Below are 8,050 nucleotides of genomic sequence, written 5' to 3' on the forward strand. Positions count from 1 at the left end.
TTTTTCTGTATCTGAGCTGAAAGAAGATTATGAATAAAAGATTAAAATTGGATGTCTCCAATCATTTAAGAGCAGTGCAATGAGCATTTATTCCAGGAACAAGCAGGAGCCTAACACCGCTGCATGCATACCAAAAATTAGCAGCAAACTTCAAGCAGGGCCTAAACAAAAGGCTGTGCTCTCTGATGTGACACTTCTAGGGTGTGGGAAGGGGGACCTGGAAACCTCTGGGCTCTGCAGGGTCTCAGGAGCAAAGGCTCCTTGACTCTAGATACTCCAGAGGAGAGATGACTGCTGGATCCATCAGTAGAGTTCCATCACTGAGAGGTGTGAACATCATACAGGAGCACCTTGTGCAAGCAGAGGAGCTCTTCAGGAGAGGTGGAGGGATGGGTGGTGGGAAAGGGAAGGTGGCTAGGACAGGTTTGGGTGGTGCAGGATGTGGCTGAGACCCTTGGGAAGAGCTGAGGCAGAAGGAGGAACTGGATCTGAGGAGCACAGGGAAGTCAAGGTGGGTCTGAGTGGGGCAGGAGCTGAAATAAGAGATCAAGGCAAGCTGTGCCTGGTGTGGAAAGGGGCTTTTCATATCTAGAGGGAAAGGTTTATTGAGTACAGGCTTTGCAGAGGGAACAAAAGCTCTAGTGAAATCTCTGGCTTCTCTGCTCAGAGAGATGAAAAGAAGATGGAACTTGCTGGTGTGTGATCCCTTCTCTGGCCATGGGCACATTTCTGTGCCTGTTCTCACCATGCAAAAAAATCCCACCCTTTGCTCCAACCAATACATGACTTTCCTCCCTGAATCCTTGCTTTTCCAGGCACTTTGATTTTCAGTTCACTTCTTTATCAACACTCTGAGACTTTGAGGGATAGGAACAGCTGTGGCTTGTGTTCCCAGCACAGCCCCCTCAGGCTTTGGGGACACCCAGCCTGAGTCTCCTCAGTGAGGTTCATTTGTGTTTGCCTGGAATGACCTGTTCAGAGAGCCCCAGGGGCTCATGCTGGGGGCAGGGGGGAGCACAGCAGGGTCTGTAATCAGGAGAGGCTGGCAGGACCCCAGCTGTGCTCAGTGAGGACATGTCCCATCCCTGGGTGGAATGGGGAACACGGTGCTGCAGGACAGCCTGACCTGTGACAGGTGACAGCCCCACCACGGACATGATGCTGGACAGGAAAACCTGGAGGTCCCTTTCACCAGGCCTGGTGGATCCTGTGAAATTTCCAGGCAGTGAAACATCTCTAAGCAGCAGAACTCGTTGATAAATGCTGCACATGGAGCAGTCAAAAGCATTATCATACAGCTCTCCGAGACACTTCCACACCTGCCACCTTTTTTAGCAGCAAGGGCTTGGTCCTGCAGCCATAAGCAGCATCCCTCCCACCAATCTGTACCTGCCCTGCATCTCCTGGAGCAGCCAAACGTGGCAGAGGGCAGCCAGCACGAGGAGCTGCTGTTCCTACAGCGTTCGTGGAGGGAGCTGACAGCCGGCGAGCAGGCGAGGCAGCAGTGCCCCCGCACACAAGACGGTGGCAGCCTCAGCTTGTGTCTGCACATGTCCAGGAGAAGGCACGGCCAAGGGACCTGTGACAGGCTTCCTGCAGGCAAAGCCTCGCTTCCAGCTTGCAGTGAGCCCGGAGGCACCGTCCTGGGGGAAAGCGACCCCGAGAGGTTTTGTAGCTCACCCGCTCCATAATCTTCCCTTGTCCCCTGCTCTCCTGGCACTGTGTGTTCAGCTGCTCCATGAAAACCTCCCACCGTGTCTCCTTCACCTTCCTCCCAGCCTGCTGAGGGCACTGAGCAGGGTGGAGAAGCATCCGTGGTGGCCGAGGATCTCGTGGTGCTCAGGTGCTCATAGGACAAGGAGGGAATGGCATTAAACTGAAAGTTTTAGATGGAATATTAGAAAGAAATCCTTCCCTGTGAGGGTGGGGAGGCCCTGGCACGGGTTGCCCAGAGAAGCTGTGGTTGCCCCTGGATCCCTGGAAGTGTCCAAGGCCATGTTGGACAGGGGGCCTTGGAGCAACCTGGAATAGTGAAAGGTGTCCCTGCCCAGGGCAGGATCTTTCCCGGTCTCAGATTCTATGATTCCAACAGATTTCACCTCCCTGCCGATGTCCTTTGAGCAGGGCAGTGCCCGAGGCCAGCTGTGATGGGGACAATGCATTGTCTGCAAGAGGATGGCAGGCAGAGCTCGTTCCTGGGAAGAGCAGAGCTGCAGCCTCTTTGAAATTCCCTGCACACGTATCCCTTGGAGTCAGGAGGGGCATTGGGCTGGGGGGAGCTGGGTTTTGTTGTCTCTCTGCAGAGAGCCTGTCAGAGACGCCCACCTCTGGGAGGACAGGATGGACAGACGGACGTGGCTGGGCTGAGCAATGCTTGGGGTGGGCTGTGGGAGCTCCCTGAGCTTTGATGAGCCCTCCAGCGCTGGTGCTGACAGCTGCAAAGCTGTGCCTTCAGTTTTCATCCTCTCCCAGGGCAGCTCCCACCACTGACAAAAGCTCCTCCTCGGCTTTTACACATCCTCATTCCAGCAGCCAAGACCCTGACAAGGCTCCTTTGGCACAGGGGTTCATCCTGCCCTGGGGACAGAGCTCTCCTTACCTGCCCTGCCCCTGCTGAGCATCCACAGGCTGCTGGTCCTGCTCCATCTCAGGGCTCTGGTGCAGCCTGACAAAAACTTTATCCTCACAGCATGTAACTGTGGGAATCTCACTGTGGCCTTCCAGTACTTAAGGGGGGGATTTATAAAAATGAGGGAGAGTGACTTTTTACATGGCCAGAGAGTGACAGGACAAGAGAAATTGCTTCCAGTTGAAATAGAGGAGGTTTGTTCTGGATATCAGGAATAAATCCTTCCCTGTGAGAATAGGGAGGCCCTGACAGAGAAGCTGTGGCTGCTTCACCCAAGTGTTCAAGGCCAGGTTGGATGGGGCTTGGAGCAATCTGGGATAGTGGAAGGTGTCCCAGCCCATGGAAGGAGTGGAACAAGATGACCTTGAAGGTGCCTTCCAACCCAAACCTTCCTGTGGTTCTGTGATTCTCTGAGGGCAGCCCAGGCTGAGGAAAAAGCTGTTGGGATGAAAAGAAGCAGCTCAAGGAAGAGCTGCACTGGGCCCACTCCCAGTTCTCCCCCAGCCTTGTGAAACAGTCTTGGGTCTGTGCCAGCTGCTTTCTCTCTGGTGTCCTGCATCCTCCTGTTCTCAGTTTTCCAGGTCTACCATGTCTATTTTCACATTTACTTTTCAAGCCTCTCTAAAATCCCAGTGCTGTGCAAGGAGATGGGGGGGTTGTGTGGAGTTTCAGAGCAGCTGAAAGGGGGCTCAACAGCACACACCACTTGCACTGCACAGGGCTGGCACCTGGGACAGGTTTTCCAGAGCCAACATTACAGCTGAGGGTGACATTCCTTGTCTTTTAAGAATGTTCAGTGTCCATGGGAGGCATCTGTGATGACTGCCCATGGATCTTGCTGTGGCTGTCCTGTGTTTTCGTGTGGGCTTTGGGAGCTGGGGCCTGGGACAAGAGAGCAGATGCAGCAGACACGTCGTGAGTTTACACTCAGTGGTAGGAGGAGGTAGGGAAGGCTCCATCTGCAGACACTCTGCAGGAAATTGCAGGTATTTTTGTTTGTTTGCCCAAACCCTTCTTTTCTCTGTTGCAGTTTCAGTACTCTGTGCACTCACAGTTCTCAGAGTACTCCCCACCTCTGCCAGCCAGGACCAACCTGGGCTTCCCTGGGCGCTCACCCACCACTAGCAGCCCTGAGGAGCAACTGCCCAAATCCCGGGGCCATGAAATATGGATGAGGAGCCGTGGCCTGTCGCGTGCTGCTCGGGCTGGACCCGGATTCGATTAGCCCTGATGTTTCTTTCATGAGCGAGAGGCTCTCCCCTCTCCGGAGCTCTCTGCCGCGGATGCCGGGGCTCAGTCACGGAAGCAGACGGCTGATTAACCACCCGCTGCCTGCCCCTGCCCCTGCCTGCTGCTCCTGCCCGCAGCCACCCGGACTCGCCCTCCCTCCTGTCCCTGTCCCTGTCCCTGTCCCCGCCACCGCCGTCTCCTGCTTGTCCCTACCCCTCTAGAGCGAGTGGCACTCCCGTGGGTCATTCCCACGCCAAATGCAGGGTGTTTTTCCCCAGCACGGTTGGAGGTGGAGCAGCACTGCTCGGGGGAGAGGTGATTGGACGCTGCCCGAGCTGAAGGATTATGGTTCAAGGTGTGCGACCAGGTACCTCCTGCACCAGGGACAGAGCTCCTGCGTCTGCTCCAGGGTTTGGCTCCCAATCAGGCTGATAAATTCTCTTCGGCAAGATCCTGATTATTTTCCTAATGACCAGGCCTGGCTCCGGAGAATTTCACTGGGCTATTTCGGGCAGCTTAATTGTACCTAAGCAAGGACGTTCTTACCGTTCAAATTTTCAGTTTTCTAGGACGTGAGAGCTCACAGGCTTCCCAGAGCTCTTCTGTGGGGCTGGAGAAGGGGACACAGCAGTTCCTCTGTGTCTCTCTTTGTCCCTCTGCTTTCCTAGGGTAACCTTGGAGCTGATATGTGCAATCAGCTTTGAGACTCTGTGCATTCCAACTCTCCTCAGCTTTCCTTGTGCAGGAAATCCTGGGAATGGCAGGAGCCATTTTCCCCTGGCTCCATCCACACAAATGAGAACGTGACTCACAGTCAGCAAGATCTTGGTTGTCTCTTTCCCAAACAACCAGTTGCAGGAGGCATTAGAGGCACCAGAAGTTTGCACAAATTTAAATGCTCAGGTGTCTGGAGAGGGGTGGGTAATTTTGCAGCTGAAAACTTTCCCTCTGCCTTTTGACCCCCTGAACTGCACCTGCGCTCTTAATCGTGTGCCTGCGTAAAATTGCCAAGGCAGTGCTGGTGGGGGCCAAAAAATCTTCACCGATGACAATTTTCAGCTCTCAGTTGGGCAAGGGCAACCTGATCTGACTTTGAAGTGGACATGCTTGCAGCTGGGGGCTGGACTGTGGATCTCCAACAAGCCCTTCCAACAAAAAAAACCTTGGCTGAACCTTGTTTTGTGACAGCTCCAGCACCTTGAACCCTCAGGACTGTGGACTTATTTCTCTTTCACTGCTGGAACAACCCAGAGTATCCTCTCGAGTGTTGTTTTGCTCTGGGAAAAGCTCTACCCATTCAAGGAGCTGCACTCCTTGATATCCAAGAGTCGCCGTTCAGAGCTGGTGCAATTTGGCTCCAGGAGTGATTTTTCGTGCTGTGATTTTTCGAGTGTCAAGACGTGGCAATGGTGTGGGTGGGTCACACCTGCCAGCTCTCTGTGCCCCTCAGCTGAGGGCACAGGGGTTCCCCTGAGCTCTTGCACACGCTCCGAGGGAAGGAAACGTGCTGGGTCGGGAATGACCTCCAGCACACGACAGGTATGAACCAGCCAGCTGGAATAAATAGAGTCATGACAGGATGAGAGGCGAGGCGGGCAGCCTAAACACCCTGACCCACTTCTTCCCCCCGAAATTCCACTGCCTCCCCGCCTCGATGGGGCTGTTTTTGGGAGCGCATCAGCAGCTCGGGGGAGCAGGGGCTGTGCCCAGGATTGCAGCCCTCGCTGCCTCCTTGCCCGGTGGGTGGGTGGGTGGGCTGCCTGCTGGGCTGCCTCTTCCAGAGCCTTTCCGCCGCTCTGCCTCTGGCTCCCGGGCGGGGAGGGCAGGGCTGGAGGCGGCGGCAGCGATCCCGCGGCCCTGGGGAGCACTTGACACGCGATTCCTCTCGCACAGGCAGCGCTTTACACGCTATTGCTGGCACAACACAGCGAGCGGCCAGGGGGTTTCTCTGACACACACACACACACGCTCTCCCTGCAGCTCCCAGGGCTTGTCCTTCTCCCAGCCAGGCGCTGCCGCCGGGCACTGCTCGGGCAGAGGGAGGGTCTGTGCTCCTCAGGGAGCCGAGGCAGAGCAGGTTCATCACTCTGCCTCTGCTTCTTCTGCCCCTCCACCCCTCACTGCCCAGCCACTGGTGAAGAATCCATGGGGGTGAAGATGGTTTTCCCCCTACAACATCTGGAGTCACTGGTGGGAGATGGCTGCCCCAGCCACAACGAGGTATTGCCCACCTCACCAGTATGGTTCAGAGATTGTTTTTCAATTCGAATTTGTCATTCTTGGATCTTGTGGCCAGGCTTTGGGGTCTGTCTGCCTTTTCCCAGTTCCAGCTGACAGTGATTAGCATTCCTCTGGGCCAAGAACCATGGGGCAAATCCAGACCCTTCCTGTGCTGGATAGAGAGGTCCTGCCCTGGAAACTGCAGCTCCTCCTGGTCTCTTACCTGTTCCCCCAGACCCAACCTCAGGGGTGACAAGACTCTGTGTCTGTCATGGGGTGGCGACAACACCTCCAGGTGTTCTTACATCTCATCTGTTTTTCCATCTCCTGCACTTCATTTACATGCACGGAGGGTTCCCCATGTGGGGTTTTTTCTCTATGCATTCGTGGTGCAGTTCATGCAGTTCATCTGCTGTTGTGTTAGCCATGCACCACACTCAGCCAGGGCTCAATCTGGGGCTCAGAACTCCAGGGAAGAGAGACAGGGGCCCTTGAGGACCCAGTGAATGACTCTGCTAGTGGGCCATCAGTCCATGCTGCAAGTGCTGGGAGGGAAGGACCAGCAGACACACCGGTGAGGCAAGGGCAGCTGAGGCCATCCCAGCACAGGAGATGCCCCAGAGGGTCCAGTCCAGGTGGGAAATTCAAGGGGTTTGGAACTGGGAATGTTCTAACCAGAGAGGAAGTGCTGTCCCATGTGAGATTCCTGTACCAAAGGGTGAGCAGCTGATGTGTGCGAGGGGGTGACTGGGGTGACTTTGGCTGCCCGTGACCAAGCTACCAGAGCAGAGATGTTTACCCTGGGGCTGTGCAGAAGGATGGTCCCTCTGTGCCCTGGTCTAGGGGTGTCTGGCAAGGCCCATGCAGGCTGTGGCTGCTCAGGATGGTGGGCACATTCCTCTGCTCCCGGCCTTCAGGCTTCGGACTCCATCTACTGTAGCGTAAGTGGAATTTCTGCAGCTTGCACCGTGCTGTCTGTGCTGGGGGAATATGCAGCACTGAGCAGGAGGAAACTAGGGCAGGCAGGGATGAACTGGGCTGTGGATGCAGCCTTGGGAATCCCCGGTATTTCCCAGGAAGACTGAAATCTCCACTCAGCTTGATTAGAAAGAGTGCCTGGAGCGTTGTCACTCAGCAGTAGGAAGGCAGAGACCACGCCAGTTGGTTCTTCCAGCATCACTCATGTGAGTTAGAGCTTTTTGCAGCATCCCTGTGACACATGGATGTTTTCTGGGCAGGTGTGCTGCCCAGTACAGTGGAACAGAGTAGATGCCACACCAGTTTCCTGACTGGGAGTGTCCCATCACAGATGCAGGTCTGTGGGATCGTGTGTGCACAGTGGAGGCTGCACTGGAGCATGCACAGGACAGATCTGCAGGGCTTTAGCAACAAAAAGCTGCTTTCCCTCTTCCCAGCTCCCAGCGAAGTTTGGGGCCATGAGTCCAGATGGGACAGCCCTGCTCCTCTGCCCACGTCCCAGGGCTTTGTCTCCCCCTGTCCATGCCCCTCACACCCTGCACAGCAGGAACCTGTAGCCAGACCTGCATTTGCTGCAGGGAGAGGGAGAACCAAGCCCTTGCTTTGGGACAGATCTGGATGTGGCTCTGATGCCCTGTCTGACTCCTTTCTCCCCTCTTCCTGGGCTGCCTGCTCCCAGCTCTGCTGGCAGGGACATGTGGGCAGCTCCTGCCCATTTATGTGTGAGGAAAGAGAAAATCCAGACTGGTGATTTTCTCTGGGGGGCTGAGCACAGATCAATCTCACTCTGCGCTCTGAAGCCTAAAGGACACCTTGAAAACTTCTTTTGTCAGGAAAGAAGCTGATTCCTCATTCCCTGAGGCTCCTTAGGGACTTTCCAACAGATTTCCAGCATCTGAGAAAGCATCTTCCCTATGCCAAATTCCTCTGGCACCTGTTGGCACTGCATGTTCATGGGCTGCCACTGAGCCTTACCAGGGGGTTCCCAGGCTG

This window comes from Myiozetetes cayanensis, unplaced genomic scaffold (genome assembly GCF_022539395.1).
Source record: "Myiozetetes cayanensis isolate MyiCay16 unplaced genomic scaffold, myiCay2020 scf28, whole genome shotgun sequence".
Lineage (NCBI taxonomy): Eukaryota > Metazoa > Chordata > Aves > Passeriformes > Tyrannidae > Myiozetetes > Myiozetetes cayanensis.